The sequence below is a fragment of the Halichoerus grypus genome, chromosome 10 (genome assembly GCF_964656455.1).
Source record: "Halichoerus grypus chromosome 10, mHalGry1.hap1.1, whole genome shotgun sequence".
Lineage (NCBI taxonomy): Eukaryota > Metazoa > Chordata > Mammalia > Carnivora > Phocidae > Halichoerus > Halichoerus grypus.
In genome coordinates this window covers 96,086,680-96,105,484 of record NC_135721.1, presented here as the reverse complement: position 1 = coordinate 96,105,484, position 18,805 = coordinate 96,086,680, and the positions used below count along the sequence as shown (strand labels likewise).

The 18,805-nt window shown below is 42.7% G+C and overlaps 1 protein-coding gene across 2 annotated transcripts in view; it reads left to right on the top strand.

Moving 5' to 3' along the window:
- DTD1 (D-aminoacyl-tRNA deacylase 1) overlaps nt 1-18,805 on the top strand; it is a 173,036-nt gene that overhangs the window by 27,674 nt on the left and 126,557 nt on the right. The window lies entirely within an intron of this gene.

Here is an 18,805-nt window from a genome sequence, read left to right as displayed (position 1 = left end):
TCCCTCCCTTCCTAGGATGCTGTGAAGTGGAATGATGCAGTAAGTGGGGGAGTATTAGATAAATATAAAGCTGTATGACCTGTTCCAAGTTATAATGTTTCTGTCATTGATATTTATCGAATAAAATACTTTTGAGATACTCTTTTCACAAGAATAGAGTAGGAATAGATAGCAGCCCATAGTCTGAATCTTTATGGACAATGTCTGATATCAAAATAGTCCCCTGTCCAGCACGGGTCTGAGGACTCTGGTTGCCTCATGCATGTGCCACTGGGGAACTTCTTTTTTTTTTTTTTTTTTTTAAAGATTTTATTTATTTATTTAAGAGAGAGAAAGCGAGCATGAGCTGGGGGAGTGGCAGAGGGAGAAGCAGACTCCCTGCTGAGCAGGGAGCCCGAAGCAGGACTCGATCCCAGGACCCTGGGATCATGACCCGAGCCGAAGGCAGATGCTTAACCAACTGAGCCACCCAGGTGCCCCTCACTGGGGAACTTCTTACGAAGATGTCATTGTGACAGCCAGGGGGACAGAGTACTGTCAGCCTTACAAAATAGCTGATGTGAATTATTTTGTGCCTACTTGCTTATAAATTCACCTCTTAAATATGAAGGTCTGTGTGTATGGCCGAAGTTGATCTAAGACTTGCCATCAGTATAACCTGATACCGTCCAGAGGAGGATAGCAGACTCTTCTCCTCTTTGGGTCCTTACTATTATCAACCAAGAAAAACCTAATAGTTATGCAAAAGCAGACTGGTTTAAGTCAATTCACAGCATGCAGTTGATGGTTCTCTCCAATGCAGAAAGCTAAAAGGAAACTCCTGCCACCCCACCTCCACACATTCCTTCTGTTTTCTTTTTTCCTAAATTCATGGGACTACCATTTACCTTGTCAGCCAGGCCCAAATCTAGTGTCATCCTAATTTCATCCCTGCCTCTCCCAATACAATTTCCTATGTGCTGATACTGCTCTAATGTTTCTTTTTTTTAAATGTAGTAAGTAATTTAATCTTTATCATAGGGTATGATGAGGAAATAGAGGTACCATGCTTAAGCAGTAACTTAAGGTCACATAGCTGCTAAGAGGCAGAACCAAGATGCAAACCCAGTTTTCAAAATCAGGAAGCAAAAAATTATTGCCTAAAATCTGAGGTCACTGACATTGTTTTTGAAGAGAAATCTAATAGTCTCTGAATGCTTGCCACCTCCCAGCCTTTTTTGGAGAAAAATGCCTGTGGCTCCTGTGCTTTAGGGGCCATGGTTTATTTTTATTTTTAAAATTTTTAGTCCATTTATTGAAACTAAAAAAATAAGCAGTTTACCCATGGGTGATTTTTTTGTTTGTTTGTTTAACTGTTTTGTTTTGTTTTTTTCTTAGTTCCAAGTTATTATTTTTAAGGGGAACATAATCTTTCTTACTTGTTGCTGATACTTTGGGTTGATAGAGAAGCAGGAACATGTCTGACGTAGGAGTGCTGGACTTCAAAGGTGGTAATTGAAGTTCCTGGAATAACTATAACATTAAAGAAAATCACAAGTGAAAAATCCACATGAAAATTTAAATGTTTTATTTTGAAATAATTGGAGACTTAAGGAAAAGTTGGAGTCACAGTTCTGCTGGACGCTTTACCCAGCTCCCACTAACTTTATTGCCTTACATAATCATAGTACACTGATGGAACACTGAGGCTAATATTGATATAATATCGTTAATTGATGGAGGAATGTTGGGGTTCGGAGCCAGTGGCCAAGAAAGAATTCCTGAGATGTCTTCAGTGCAAAAAGGTGGTTTAATTAAAGCACGGGGACAGGACCCGCGGGCAGAAGGAGCTGCACTGGGGTTGTGAAGAGCAACTGATTATATACTTTCAAGTTGGGAGGGGGCTGGTAAGTCTCTAAGGAATTTTGGAAGCAAGGTTTCCAGGAACCTGAGGGGGCTAGCTATTGTTAGAAAAAGGTCATTTATTACTAGTAAAACCCTAGCCATGAGACCCTGTAGATGTATATCAGTGGGCCATATGCTTGGAGGATGATTGCTAACATGTATCTTGGGGGTCGAGATAAAGGAAGTTTCCAAATGAATTTTTATATGTTAAAGGATCTGGGAGGTTGGGATAATGTTAAGCTGAGATTGTCTTTTGCCCTTAGCAAAGCATTAACATTGAGGCAGCTGAGTTCCTACAGGAATGTCACTCTGCCTGTTTCAGGGACTTGTCAGGGGGCTGTAAATAGTGAGGAAATTTAACTTTTTTTTTGCCTTTGTTTCCCACATCATTAACTACACTACAAACCTTATTTAAATTTCACTAGCTTTTTTTTTTCTTCTGATGTCGTTTTTTTTTTTTTTTTTAAAGATTTTATTTATTTGACAGAGAGAGACACAACGAGAGCAGGAACACAAGCAGGGGGAGTGGGAGAGGGAGAAGCAGGCTTCCCGCGGAGCAGGGAGCCCGACGTGGGGCTCGATCCCAGGACTCTGGGATCATGACCTGAGCCGAAGGCAGACGCTTAACGACTGAGCCACCCAGGCGCCCTGATGTCGTTTTTCTATTTCAGGGTAATCCACATTGCATTTAATTGTTATTTCTCTTCTCTAATCTGTGACAGCTCTTCAGCCTTTCCTTGTCTTTCATGACCTTAACGATTTTCAAGAGTACTGGTGTGCTGTTTTGTTGACGATTCCTCAGTTTGGGCTCTCTGATTACACTGAGGTTATGTGTTTTGACAGGAATAGCAAATAGCACAAAAGTGATGTGCCTTTCTCAGTGCATCGTAGAGAAGTACATGAGACTGATCTGTCTTATTACAGGTGGTGTTAACCTTGATCCCTTGGTTAAGATGAAGTCGGCCAAATTTCTCCACCCTACGTGGAGTATTACTAACCTTTCCCCCCTCATCTGCTCTCTTGCTTGTTCATAACAGATGGCCGTCTATCTGCTTCACAAAGAAGCCATCGGATGGCATTGACCTTGCTTCTCCACCCCCCTCTTCCTACGTATGTAGCAGAGCTGCCCTTCTTTGTGCTGAGGCCAGTGCCTCCCCTGGGCCAGGACTGCCTCTATAATTTGGGGGCCCAGTGCCAAATGAAAACGAGGGGCCCCTTGTTAAAAAATTATAATAAAGAATTTCAGGATGGTCACAGCAGATCATGAAGCCAAGGTTGAGCCCTTCTACAAGCAAGGCCCTGTGAGCCTGTATCTGGTGGAGCCAGACCAGCCTGGGCTGTGGCGCCCTCCCCGGCCTCTCCTCTACTTTCCTGGCAGCCTCCATTAAGCCCTTTGTCCTCTTGTCCAGTCAGTCTGTCTCTCTCACTCATCCATCTAATTCCTGTGGCTTTTAAATATTCCCGAGCATTTCCAGTTGAGAAACGCCTCCGTTTCCTTTCTGCTTGCCGCCTGTTCAGTGTACTGTAATCTGCAGAGGCTCCTGCCAAGGCCCCCTGAGCTCCATGTTGCCTGATTCCGTGCCTGGTGGGCACTGATCTGGCCACTCAGCAGCTCCTACCACTGTTGCTGTTTGCATGGTCTTGAATCTTGTTTTCTGGGACACCGTTCTCTCCCAGGATTCCTCTTGCCTCTGCTTACTCTCTCTAGTTTGGTGTGATTGCTGTTTTGTAGTTCTGATTTATTATTCTGCTTTAACTCTATTTGGAGAAAAATTTTAGTCAAGTTTTTGTTTTCATTCTAAATCAGTGCCTCCTCTTTATAACATAAAGATATACAAGCATGATTTTTTTTTTAACATCTAATGAGGCATGCTAGCTTATTAGAGTAAGAAAGTCTTTTTTTTTTTTTACTGTTTTATTTTTAAGTAATCTCTGCACACGTGGGGCTTGTACACATGTGGGGCTTGAACTCACAACCCCAAGATCAAGAGTCGCATGCTCCACTGACTGAGCCAGCCAGGCGCCCCAAGAAAGTCTTTTATTTTAGTTATTTCTGAGTTTTTCTTTTAGGAACGTTCTCTTCAAATGCATGTATTATGCTGTATGAATTTCATTTGTTTTACTAGTTAACTGGCCCCGGAGTCTCAGACCCTGAGACAGCGTGCAGATCTGTGTCCTCTTGCTCTCCAGTAGGTGGCGACAAGTAGACATGCAGGGCCCTGGTGATGGTGGGGGCCAGCCTCTTTGCCTGTGGTCCGTCTCTGCCTTTCCATTCTCAGGAAGACTGGGTGTTATACGCAACTAAATGAATCGTTGAACACTACATCAGAAACTAATGATGTACTATATGCTGGCTAACTGAACATAATAAAAAAAAGAAAAGAAGGGGGTTCCTCTTTGGGCAAATAGCTAATTTGCTTGTGTTTGTGTTGGTAGGAAGACTGCAGCCAAATTGTTTTCACCGATGGATAAGCATGCCTTTCTGTCAGTTGAGCTTTCAATTCCAAATGTTTTATTTTCTCAATATAATCCAATTAGTAGTGAAAACTATGTACATTATAGAGAAATAGTTATTTTGGCAAGTTTTAAAATACAGGTTCTTTAGGGGCTGCCTTCGGCTCAGGTCATGATCCAGGAGTCCTGGGATCGAGCTCCATGTCAGGCTTTCTGCTCAGCAGGGAGTCTGCTTCTCTCTCTTCCCCTCCGCTCCCCCTGCTCCCCCCTGCCAATAAATAAATAATAAAAATCTTAAAAAAATACAGGTTCTTTAAACCATCTGGACAAATGTGCTGTGTGTGTGTGTGTGTGTGTGTGTGTGTGTGTGTATTTATGCATCACGTGTCTTTTTAGTACATGACCGTATACTGGGCACCTGAGGGAGAGAAAGAAGTCCTGTAACCCAGTCCCTGCTCCCAGGAGTAGATCTGGGGCAACGTAAACCTGGAAGGTTAATAACAGCAAGGGAGGTAAAGAGTAGTATATGACAGTGTAGGACGGGTCATAAGACCATCATGTCCTGCTCCTCCTTAAGGCCCTTCGGCGCCTTCCAGATGCTTTTAGATTACTATCTAAGTTCCCTCCTGTCACTTAGCATGCCTGAGTGCCCAGGCTTCTGTGCCTCCATCCACCCTGCTCCGCAACCATCTGCCCCTTGGTCCCTACACTTTACCTGCTCTGAGAACAGACTGAGCTCTTTCCTACCTCTGGCTCCTGTCTCAGTGTCTGTGTTTCCTCCTCAGAAGGGATCCTCTGATCCCATCAGTCCCGAGCAAGCCCCTGCCAGCTACTCTGTCACCATACTCTGATGATTAATTTCACAGCACTTGGCCGTCTGTTATTATCTGCTTGTTTCCTTGTTCCTCCTCTGTCCACTGTACTCCTAGAACTCAAGCTCCCTTGGTCTTGTTCACTGCCATGTCCCAGGAGGTGAGCCTGGGTTGCGTAGTTTGTTTTGGACTTCTGTGTCATGGGCTGGTGAGCTGTGCTGTCTGTGAATGTCCCAGGTTCCGAGAAGGCCGATGCCACTGCTGGGGCGGTCAAGCCGGGCCAGCCTCCCAGGGTATCGGAGGTTTTCACTGACCTTTAAGGATGCAGAGGGGAGGAGGTATTCTCGGTTGTTGTTCCCAAACTTACACTTCAGTGAGGGATAGATTCTTATTTTCATGAGTCCCAGAGCTCTATTTATGGGTGATGCAGTTACTTGCTGCTCGTGAAGCCTGGGCTGGTAAAGGTGACTAGTGGTCTGCCTGCCTTAACCAGGTCTCTGCTAGTTCTTGGAACTGGCCTTGCAGCCTCCTCATGCTTTTCTGTGGCTGCATCGGCAGCGTGCCCCATACATTTATAGGCTGCTCTGTGGGTTCCATGATGTATTCTGACAGAAGAAGTTGCAACAAGAGCATAATGTGTTTGCTCTGAAAGATATTTCCAAAGGGAACAGGGCACAGAAGCAGTAGCAGAACCACTAGCTAGAAGCTCTTTTCCCTGTTGCATTCTTGCAGAAGAACATGATTCTGGGAGGAACATACTGATGATTATCTAGAAAAGATTGCTAGTGCGTGAGTTCTTCTGTGGGTGGCTAGATACTGGGAGATTTCAACACCCTCCTTAGCCATTCCTGATGGGAGAAGCTTCTTCCTGCTCTTGCTTTAATTTAAATGCCCTTCCCCTTTAATTAGGGGGTGTTTGCCTGGGTCTCACAAAGAGGGGGTTGCATGTGTGTGTGAGCAGGGGCATTTTGTAATTGAGGGGCTATTTCCTCAGGCCCAGGGTCTACCTAGTTCATAGCATTGCCATTAATTATTTATATTTTCATTTATTTAGTGTGATTGAAACCCTCACTTAATTGAAATGCTAGAAGGAGTTGAAAAAATGAACTTTCAAATACACATCTTTGAACTAGCTCATGTGTTTATTGACACATTGCTGGGCTAAGTTGACCAGTGAAAAATGGTGCCAGAGCTTTTAATTTTATGCTTCTCTGAATATCATCATCACTTCACCCATAACTTTCTCCATAGACTTGTCTTATCAGCAAGGATCCATCCCTATGCCTGGAAACTTTGGAATGCCTGGATTGAGGCATTTATGGCTTCTGTAGGATCAGAAAGAAATACGTAGGGTAGAGAGGTGGGTGGGGAAAGAGCTCCGTTTGGTTTTATTTATTTGTACTTCCAGTGACAGGGTAGCCTTTTTAGTAATCCGTGCTATGGAATCCTGAAGGTGAAATGGAGGATAGACTAGGACACAGGTGGCAGCCTACTGCAGGTGCACAAAGGTGGGCTTTTCATTCCTGAACGTTCCAGTTTGAGGTTCAAATCTAATGGGAATTATTCTCAATATAAGGAAGAATTATGTTGATGCCCATAAGTTTGCATTTTTCCATAGAACTACATTAATTTAGTGTAGGCCTTTACTTTTTTATTCTTTTTTTTAAGGCTCGAACTCCATGTGCGAGTTCCCTATCTCTATTAGTTTCATCTCGGTTTTTACATGACCTGAGCCAGGCTCGAGTTGTTGACTTGCCACAAGGATGTGCTTCCAAGTCTGATTGCCAAAATGGTACCCAGATCCTCTCCTTTATTCCAGTCATTAGTTCATTTTGTCACATTGATTTATCAAACAAATGTTGACTTAGAGTCCTGTTTTGTTTATACTGAAGTGTTACTAAAACAGAAGCAGAAATTTAGTAAGAGCTTCTTCATTACTTTGTTTTTGTTGTTGCTGTTGTTCATCTTTGTCATGGTATCATGGTGGGAGTGCTGGTGACCCTGAGTCCTGGGACTTCGCCTGCCACACAGGCTTCCCAACAGGACAGGGCTGGTACCTGGCCAGACCTCTTGGGCTACAGAAATCACCCTTACTTTTCTTCCAGTGTGAACACTCACTTTCCTGAATTAGGAAAGCAGCATAACCCTCTGGAGGGTGGGTTGGGTATGGAGGCTGGGTGGGCTCTTGACCTCCCACAGCCCTGCCCTCTGCTCACCAGCAACCACAATCTCTGCTGAGTCCCATCAGTGTGTGTGTGGGGGCACCCTGCCTGGGGCATGCAGACCTGGCTGGTCAGAAAGGTTGGAAACCTTGAAGATGTTTCCAAGCAGGCTGGCTTCTTCCTAGTTGGGGGAGCTGCAAGAGATTGCTTTTGTCTTATCATTTAAATTTCTTTCCATATAGACGATTGTCCTAAGTTGGTATACTGTAGAATTAAAAAGAGGCCTTTCCAAGAGGTACATGATTGTATCTCTGCTTGGGGACACATTGATTGATCGACCGACCTTCATCTTACCTTCTTGAATCTATAACATGTGTTACTGAAATTGCAAAAATTGAAAAGAGTTTGGGTCCCTCCTATTGAAATATGGCTGGTAAATTAAAAACTGTGATCCTCTCGACCTTTGACACATGAAACATTTGTAATCAATTAGATTAAACAACTCTCTCAGGGCACTAATGGGTTAGTGCATTTAAAGTTTAAGGGCTTTGCTCCTTTGTATGTATTTTGGGCAGATTCTTAGTTATTTTAACCTTCTAATCTTATTTGTGGTTATGTTAAAAACACAAAATCCTAGGGGTGCCTAGGGTGGCTCAGTCAGTTAAGTGTCTGCTTTCAGCTCAGGTCATGATCTTGGAGTCCTGGGATCCAGCCCCGCATCAGGCTCTCTGCTCAGCAGGGAGTCTGCTTGTCCCTCTCCCTCTGCCCCTCCCCCCTGCACATGTGCGCGTGCATGAGCACGTGCGTTTTCTCTCTCAAATAAATAAAATCTTAAAAAAAAACCCCATAAACTCCTTACCTTACTGATTTGACCTGCCAAGGATTAACCAGCATCTTTTTTTTGGGGTGGGAGGAGCAGAGGAAAAGGGGGAGAGAGAGAATCTTAAGCAGGCTCCACCCTCAGCGTGGAGCCCAACATGGGGCTCGATCTCAGGACCCTGAGATCATGACCTGAGCCAAAGTCTAAAGTTGGAAGCTTAACCGACTGAGCCACCCAGGCCCCCCTAATCATCTTTTTTTTTTTATTCCCAGTGGAGGGAGGTGAATTTTATCCTTCCATGGATTTATACTTGGAGCATAGCAATACTTTAATTATACAGACTTAAGATTTTAATTGGGAATTTTTAGCTTTTTAGCTAATTTATTAGGAGCTTCATAGTTCCGGGCAATTGTAGAAAGATGTTTGGCAAATCAGTGGTGTTTTGTAGAAAGCCTTGTTCAAACATTTGCATTACTAATGGAGAGAAAAGAATGGTATGGAAGTGACAGAAATAAAAAATGGGCTTTCACCAGATTATCAGAAGGCCCCAAAGAAATGAAGATACTGGTGGGCTGGGGGCTGTTGTGTGCAGGGATTCCATACTGTCTTTCCCCCAAAGTCACTCGGACTATAGTTGTGTTCCTCTGAGAGCTGAGACCACAGGCTTCAAGCCATGGAGGGTGCATATTAAAATGCAGAGTCTTGGCACTTTTCCCCCCACCCCTGGTTTTCTGAACCAGAGTTCCTGGCATGTCTAGATGTGGAAGGCAGAGGAGTAGCAGATTTACGTTTTTAACTAGTTCTTTGTGTGTGCTTTGTACACTGACATTTGAGAACTACTGGACCAGAGAAAATTGAACATTGCCATTTTTATCTGCTCCAGGCATTGGTCTCTCCGGACCACCTTCCCCCACCCCCCCCCCCGGCCCCCCCAGATGCGACGTCTACAAATACTTTACAACCTGTGTTACTGCAGCTGCCAGGAAGCAAGATGGCTGGGCTTGTTATTGAGGTCACATATGAGGCTGTTCTTTTTCATCAGTGCCCCCTCAGTTCCTCCCCCCTACTCCCATACACACCACAGTGATGAAAATATTCCCAGAGCATGGTGCCTTCTTGACACAATTACAGATGTGTCAGGGAAAAGCCAATAGAACAACAGCTCAGTATATGAGTGACTGATGATGGGCCCCTCTGCCGAGTGACATTGGGGCATGTGCCAGTGGAGTAACTTGTTTTCCTTTTTTTTTTTTTTTTAAAGATTTTATTATTTTAATTTATTTTAGAGAGAGAGAGGGAGAGAGAGCATATGTGAGTTGGGGGAGGGGCAGAGGGAGAGAGAGAATCTCAAGCAGACTCTGCACCGAGTGCGGAGCCTGACTCGGGGCTCGATCTGAGGACCCTGAGATCATGACCTGAGCTGAAATCAAGAGCTGGATGCTCAACTGACTGAGCCACCCAGGTGTTCTGGAAAACTTGTTTCTTAAGAGAGATGAACCCAATGTGTGGATTGCCCAGTGGCTGGGTGAGATTGCAGTGGCATACGCTCTTGAGATTTTTGGTTTGAAAAGCAGTGCATAGTTCTCTTGGTATTTTGGGTACCAGACATGCCTTATTCATTGGTTGATTTATTCATGGGACTTGAATAAAAACCCAGGGTGATCATCACCCAAGCCTTGGCTGGGAGAATTGCAATTTAATAGAATGCATGAATGTTGAGGCTTTGTGGGCAGTTGGCTAATCATTTACTTTTAAACACAGGGGACATTGTTAGGGGTTCATATTTTATGATGTATTACTTAAGTTCATGGTAAAAGCTTTTCACATTAAATTGTAGGACTAGTTTCCTGCAGATTGTTTACTGGCTTTTGATTGTTATTTTTGTTTTTCTCCTTGTTTTCTGGTCATCCACCTGAAATGAACTCCTTCCCTGTCTCCCCCCCCCCCCCGCCCCCATCTTTTAAGGTCCATTTCAGGTAGTACTTCATTTGTGATGCTTACCTTAGGGCCCATCCGGGTGGGCTCTTCCTGCCTTTGAATCCTCATTGCATGGTGTGGCACTGGTTGCATAGTGGTTGATACTTTTATTAATGGCCCATCCTTATTTTGTGTTCATTTGTTTGCTTGTTCATTTATCCACCTCTGCATCCGTCATGTATCCATCCATCCGTCTGCCCATCCAACCATCCACTCACCCACCCACCACCCTCTCATCTCTGTGTGTAACAGATACTGATAGGGTGCCTGCTTTGTGCTGGCTTTGCACGTAGTACAGCCCTGAGCCAACGTTGCGCCCTTCTGGAGCTTTCACTGTAGTGAGACATGTACAAAAACAAGCATAATTTAAAGTTGTGATTGTATAAAGAAATCAAAACAGGGTGAGGTATAGAGAATGCTGGTGGAGTGGGGACTACCTTAGTTATGAGGGCTAGGGAAGGAGGTGGAGCTGAGAGGGAGGCAGGCCCATGAAGCCTGGGGGAAGAATGTGCTTGATGGAGCAATCAGCGAGTGCAGAGCCCTGGGTTGATCAGTGGAAGAAAGGCCAGTGTGGCTGGAGCTCAGAGGGTATCATGGAGAGGGTAGGACAATGAGGGCAGAACTGTGACCCAGGCCTAATGATGTGAGGCCTTGTGGCTAGGGTAGAAAGCCGGATGGTTGTTGGAACTTGAGAGCATTTGTGTGTATTTGCAGAGGTGGCTGAGCTGGACTGTAATGTAGGCTGCGGAAGGGGCAGCAGGGATAGCAGTTAGGAGATCTTGCAACAGGTGGATGAGAGACATGGAGAGAGTCTGGAGGCCCTCGGTCACTCTGGTGTTCTGCCTCCCACAGTAAGGCTTTTCTATAAATGATTCATGTTTGAGTTCTTTTATACCAGGGTTTGAGCAGTGGGATGTGCTGTAAAGTCTCACCTCCTACGGTTCACTACTAGGAAGACCCCATTCCTGCCTCCAATTCAGGATAGTGAGGGGATTCCATGGCATGAGTTTCTTTGAGTTTCTAGGATGAGATCAGACATTTAGACATCAAGGGGTGTGATGCTCACCCCTGGTTCTGCAAGGTCCTTGGGCACAGTTTGGATATAAAGCCAGAACCTCTGTTTGATGATGTCAAACAACAAAGAAGCAAGTTTCAGGGATTTAGGTCCCCTTCTTCAAGTCAGCATGAAGCCACGTGTTTCATTATCAGCCAGCTTTCCTCCCAATGCAAAAAACTTTATAAAAAGAAATCATAAAGAGCCCAAGAAACATTTATGTTGAATTTGATTTATATATGCCATTTTAACTTGTATCTCTAGGGCAGTTTCTAAATCTAAGTGTTGGGAACTTGTCAGAGGAAGAAAAAGATTTATTTTTGGAAAAAATATGTTTCCTGGTGTTCATTGATCTTGGAAATTATGGGAGGTAATTGTCAGAAGGGCAGCAGTGGCTCCAGAGGTGGAGTGGAAATCCGGGGCTAGAGGAGGTGTCGTGCCTGACCAAAGCAGTGGACCGCTTGCTGGTATCAGGTCAAGAGTTTCATAATCGTCACTTTCTACCTGCTTTGTTCCACCATCTTAGTTATTTTTGTCAATACAAAACAAAAAAGAACACTTTTATGAAGATTCTTCACATTAAATGTATTCCTTTGACTACTCTCCATAAAATGTGAAGTCAATTTCTTTTTCTATTTTTAAGCATGAAAGTGGAGCCCGGAAGCCTCAATTTCTGTGTAATGGAAAGATCTAAGTTTGTGGCCTTGTTTCCATTCTCCACTCCTCCTGCTCAGGCAGGAGCACAATGCCCACAGAATCCCCCCAAGCAGTGGCTCTGTTCAGGAATCACAGTGCGGTTTGACTGCAGGGAGGGCAAAGGCTGTTATTAACTGTTGGTGGTGTCGTTGTTGGGTCATGAAGCCTTCAGGGGATAAGTACAAGTCCTGTAAAATTTCATTTCAAAATCCAGACTAGATCTGGCCTTACGCTCTGTGGATTCTCCCCGCCCCCCCACCCCGGTTTCATGTTGTCCCTGTGCCCCCTTCATTTTCTCCTGGGAAGAATCTCCCATTATTGTTTTTTAAATTTCGTGCAAGCAGTGTATTAACTGGAAAGTACCAGTTTGGAAATGTTATTTTTTTTTTAAATTTTTTATTATTATGTTAATCACCATACATTGCATCATTAGTTTTTGATGTAGTGTTCCATGATTCATTGTTTGTGCATAACACCCAGTGCTCCATGCAGAACGTGCCCTCCTCAATACCCATCACCAGGCTAACCCATCCGCCCACCCCCCTCCCCTCTAGAACCCTCAGTTTGTTTTTCAGAGTCCGTCGTCTCTCATGGTTCTTCTCCCCCTCCGATTTCCCCCCCTTCATTCTTCCCCTCCTGCTACATTCTTCTTCTTTTTTTCTTTCTTAACATATATTGCATTATTTGTTTCAGAGGTACAGATCTGAGATTCAACAGTCTTGCACAATTCACAGCGCTTACCAGAGCACATACCCTCCCCAGTGTCCATCACCCAGTCACCCCATCCCTCCCACCCCACCCCCCACTCCAGCAACCCTCAGTTTGTTTCCTGAGATTAAGAATTCCTCATATCAGTGAGGTTATATGATACATGTCTTTCTCTGATTGACTTATTTCGCTCAGCATAACACCCTCCAGTTCCATCCACGTTGTTGCAAATGGCAAGATCTCATTCCTTTTGATGGCTGCATAATATTCCATTGTATATATATACCACATCTTCTTTATCCATTCATCTGTTGATGGACATCTTGGCTCTTTCCACAGTTTGGCTATTGTGGACATTGCTGCTATAAACATCGGGGTGCACATAGCCCTTCAGATCCCTACATTTGTATCCTTGGGGTAAATACCCAGTAGTGCAATTCCTGGGTCGTATGGTAGCTCTATTTTCAACTTTTTGAGGAACCTCCATAGTGTTTTCCAGAGTGGTTGCACCAGCTTGCATTCCCACCAACAGTGTAGGAGGGTTCCCCTTTCTCCGCATCCCCGCCAACATCTGTCGTTTCCTGACTTGTTAATTTTAGCCATTCTGACTGGTGTGAGGTGGTATCTCATTGAGGTTTTGATTTGGATTTCCCTGATGCTGTGCGATGTTGAGCACTTTTTCATGTGTCTGTTGGCCATTTGGATGTCTTCTTTGGAAAAATGTCTGTTCATGTCTTCTGCCCGTTTCTTGATTGGATCATTTGTTCTTTGGGTGTTGAGTTTAAGAAGTTCTTTATAGATTTTGGATCCTAGCCCTTTATCTGATATGTCATTTGCAAATATCTTCTCCCATTCTGTCGGTTGTCTTTTGGTTTTGTTGACTGTTTCTTTTGCTGTGCAAAAGCTTTTTATCTTGATGAAATTCCAATAGTTCATTTTTGCCCTTGCTTCCTTTGCCTTTGGCGATGCTTCTGGGAAGAAGTTGCTGTGCCTGAGGTCGAAGAGGTTGCTGCCTGTGTTCTCCTTTAGGATTTGGATGGACTCCTGTCTCACATTGAGGTCTTTCAACCATTTGGAGTCTATTTTTGTGTGTGGTGTAAGGAAATGGTCCAGTTTCATTCTTCTGCATGTGGCTGTCCAATTTTCCCAACACCATTTGTTGAAGAGACTGTCTTTTTTCCATTGGACATTCTTTCTTGCTTTGTCAAAGATTAGTTGACCATAGAGTTGAGGGTCCATTTCTGGGCTCTCTATTCTGTTCCATTGATCTATGTGTCTGTTTTTGTGCCAGTATCATACTGTCTTGATGATGACAGCTTTGTAATAGAGCTGGAAGTCCGGAATTGTGATGCTGCCAGCTTTGCTTTTCTTTTTCAACATTCCTCTGGCTATTCGGGGTCTTTTCTGGTTCCATACAAATTTTAGGATTATTTGTTCCATTTCTTTGAAAAAAGTGGATGGTATTTTGATGGGGATTGCATTGAATGTGTAGATTGCTCTAGGGAGCATTGACATCTTCACAATATTGGTTCTTCCAGTCCATGAGCACAGAACGTTTTTCCATTTCTTTGTGTCTTCCTCAATTTCTTTCATGAGTATTTATAGTTTTCTGAGTACAGATCCTTTGCCTCTTTGGTTATTTATTCCTAGGTATCTTACGGTTTTGGGTGCAATTGTAAATGGGATCGACTCCTTAATTTCTCTTTCTTCTGTCTTGTTGTTGGTGTATAGGAATGCCACTGATTTCTGTGCATTGATTTTATATCCTGCCACTTGACTGAATTCCTGTATGAGTTCTAGCAGTTTTGGGGTGGAGTCTTTTGGGTTTTCCACATAAAGTATCATATCATCTGCAAAGAGTGAGAGTTTGACTTCTTCTTTGCTGATTTGGATGCCTTTGATTTCTTTTTGTTGTCTGATTGCTGTGGCTAGGACTTCTAATACTATGTTGAATAGCAGTGGTGATAGTGGACATCCCTGCCGCGTTCCTGACCTTAGGGGGAAAGCTCTCAGTTTTTTCCCATTGAGAATGATATTCGCTGTAGGTTTTTCATAGATGGCTTTTATGATCTTGAGGTATGTACCCTCTATCCCTATACTCTGAAGAGTTTTGATCAAGAAAGGATGCTGTACTTTGGAAATGTTATTTTTTTTATGAGTGAGTTTTTATAGTATTCCTGGGCAGAAAGGTATTTTTATAGAAGCAGTTCTTTTCCTGTCTTTTATTTTTCTCATGTGCCCATAATACACCGTTTTTATATCAGTTTTTGTTACATATAATGTATCCTTTTAAAAAATTAAAAGTTTAAGATAGCCTAAGGGTGATTTTGACTATAATCTCTCATTTCCGGAGGTAACACCATTAGTAAGTTCTATGCCTTTTCTTCCAGACTTAATAAGAATTTATTTACACATTTACCACATATCCATAGAAAGTACGTCGTATCTCTGAGAGTGTGTATATCATAGGACTTTTTAAAAATTGTGGTAAAATATAAAGCATACCATTTTAGCCATTTTACCATTTTTGAGTGTACAATTCAATGGCATTAAGGACATTCTTGTTGGTTGTGCAGCCACCACCACTATCCATCCCCAGAACTCTTTCATATTCCTAAACTGGTACTCTACCTCTTAAACTCTAATTCCCCATTCCCCTCCATGCGTCCCAGGCCCTGGTAACCAATATTCTACTTTCTGTCTCTGAATTTGATTATTCTAAGTCCCTCACATGAATAGAATCATACAGTGTTTGTCCTCCTATGTCTGGCTTATTTTACTTAGCATAATGTCTTCAGAGTTCATCCATGTTGTAGCATGTGTCAGAATTTCATTCTTTTTAAGGCTGAATAACATTCCATTTTAGGTATATACCACATTTTGTTTAGCTGTTCATCAGTTGATGGACGTTTAGGTTGTTTCCAATTTTTGGCTCTGGAGAGTAATGCTGCTGTGAACATGGGTGGACAGATATCTGGTCGATTTCCTGCTTTCAGTTCTTTTGAGTATATATATAGAAGTGGAATTGCTGGATCATATTCATAATTCTTTGTTTAATTTTTTGAAGAAGTGCCCTATCATTTTCCTCAGTGGCCCCACCGTTTTATATTCCCACTTGCAATGCGCAAGGTTCCAATTTCTTCATATCCTTGCCAGTACTTCTTTTCTGTTTTTTTGATAATAGCCATCCCCGATAGGTGTGAGGTGGGATCTTGTTCTGATTTGCATTTCCCTTTTGCTTTGTGATGTTGAGCATCTGCTCATGTGCTGATTGGCCATTTGTGCAATCTTCTTTAGGGAAATATCTATTCAAGTGCTTCGTTCATTTTTGAATCATTTCGTTGTTGAGTTGTAGGAGTTCTTTATTCTGGATATTAACCCTTTATCAGATGCATGATTTGCAAATATTTTCTCCCATTCTGTAGATTGCCTTTTCATGCTGTTGATAGTGTCCTTTGATGCATAAAAGTTTTACATTTTTTTTGTTTGTTTTTGTTTTTTTGTTTTTAAGTAGGCTCCATGCCCAGTGTGGAGCCCAATGCAGGGCTTAGACTCACAACCCTGAGATCAAGACCTGAGCTGAGATTAAGAGACAGACACTTAACTGACTGAGCCACCCAGGTGCCCCTAAAAGTTTTATATTTGATGAATTCCATTTTCTCTGTTTTTTCTTTTGTTGCCTGTCCTGTTGGTGTCATGTCCAATACATAAGGTTTCGAAGGCTTTCCCCTGTGTTTTCTTGTAAGAGTTTTATAATTTTAGCTCTTAATGTTTATTTTGACTTAATTTTTGTATATGATGTGAAGTAAATGTTGTAAGGTTTTACTTGTAGACGAGTTGGAAGAATGGACATTTTTCCTAAACCATTTGGGAATCAGTTGCTGACCTGATGTCCTATCACTCCCGAAAACATGAGTGTATATTTCCTGCAAAGACATCTCTTACAAAACCCCAAAACATCCATTAAAAGCAGAAAATTACCACTGCTATTTCAGTACCATCTAATCCTCAGACTCTGTTCACCTTTGAGCAGTTATCCCAATAACTGGTCTTTTATAGTGGTTCAGAGCCATGTGTTGCATTTAATTGTCATATGTCTTTAGTTTCCTTCATTCTGGAGTGGTTGCTCAGTCTTTCCTGACCTTGGCTCTTTGGAAGAGTGCAAGCCAGTTATTTTGAAAAATGTCCCTCAGTTTGGGTTTCTTTAGGACTAGCATCAGCGTGTGTGTGTATACATGTATGTGTGTATGTGCATGCGTGTTTGCACATGCTTTTGACCTAAATGGTACTGTGTAGTACATACACTGTTCTGAGACACGCTTCTTCTCCTACCCAGCAATATCATTTGTTTTGTTACATTTACAACTAGTTCATTCATTTTAAGTGCAAGATAGGATTCTGTCATATGAAAATGCTGTATTTTGTTTAGCTGTTCTTTTGATGGACTTATGGGGTTATTGGCAATTTTTTGCTGTTACTAACAAGGATGCAAAAGTCATCCTTGTTTACATTTCTTTTTGTGGATGTAAATTTCCTAGGCAATAGATTTTTATTATTATTTTTAAAATTTGAAATATTTCAAACATGCCAAAAGCATAGAGTAATACAGCAATACCCAACTTTAGTAAATGTTAATATTGGCTCTGAATCTTTACGCTGGTAAAGTCGTCATCCCATTCAGTGTGTGGGAGTTTTACTGGGATTTGTGCAAAGTTAGCATCTCACTGAGTGAGAATTATTATTAATGACAGATTGCGTCAAAAGTATGTAGCTTTATTCAGGAGAGAGATATTTTGGGAGAACCTGTCAGATTTAAGAAGCTGAAAATGTAGGCCTTCCACCCAGATGTGAACTGTGAATAAAATACCAGGTAGGCTCAGCCAACTTTTCTTTTAGGCTTCTTTCATGTCTGTCTTAATAGAATTTAATGAAATGAAACAGGAGGAGGAATCATGAAAGGTTAAGAATAATAGACCTGAAAGACTTGCTCATTTCTCCTTTTGGATCCCTTCCTTGGCTCTGGTGTTGGGTGAGAGCGCGTCCGGGAATTCATTCCAAGCCTATTTCAGTACCCAGGACAAATTGGCGATAAATCAGTTCTATATGCATGCATGACATTAGACCAGTCAAGGGGAGAAGGAAAGGAATTAGATCAGAGCCCAGCTTACTTTACGAAGTCACAGGACATGGAATTCTCTAAAGATAAATAAATACATAAATTCAGGACTCTTGGATCTCTTGCAAGCCTTTGACCGACCAGAGCCTGAGGCACGTGGCCAGTTGTGTCTTCCTACAAGTCGTGGAAAAATGCAGTCCACTTAAACACCAGCTCCTGTGAGCTTTGGCGATGTGGCCTCAATACCTAGAAATGAAGTCTCCATGTTACTGTCAGTGGGTGTTTCAAGGTTTTTTTTTAAATTTTTTTTAAAGATGTTATTTATTTATTTGACAGAGAGAGACACAGCGAGAGAGGGAACACAAGCAGGGAGAGTGGGAGAGGGAGAAAAGCAGGCTTCCCGCGGAGCAGGGAGCCCAATGTGGGGCTCGATCCCAGGACCCTGGGACCATGACCCTAGCCAAAGGCAGATGCCCAATGACTGAGCCACCCAGGCGCCCCTCAAGGGTTTTGTTTTTAATGCTAAATAACATCCTTGGGAAAATTCCTCCTGGCTTGTTGATTAACAGTGGAATACAAAGGAACCACAGAGATATCTTAACATCTACACTGTGTTGGGATCTCATTCCTGGCTGAAACAGTGTTTGGTGGGAATGTGGCTTTCACTTTTTATGTTGCGATGCCTGTGTGGCCTCCAGCCTGAAAGACAACAGTGAGAACAGTAACCACAGGTGGGAGCTGGTTTGGGGCTTTTGTGGATTTCTTGTCCACAGTATTTGAAGTACTATATATGTTAAGGCTGTAAAAGTGAAATATTGGTATTTCAGCATTCAGTGGAGTGGGCATAACTTGTTTCAGTCCTTGGTTTAGGATTGTGGTGTAGATGGTAATACTGAGGGTTTTTTTCTGCCTCCTTTCTAGGGATACAGGTTGGGTGTCTTTGTGTTTCAGGTTAGAGGGTTGGACTAGGTGGATCCTTGGGGACCTTTTTAGTTCCAGAATCTGAGATTACTCTAATGTTGATAGTTGGCCATTTATATGACATCCTTCCTCATCTGCCCTCATTGTCTCTCTCTGTTGACATGTTTTTCCTTAGGCCTTTATTCTCCACAAGAAACCCAC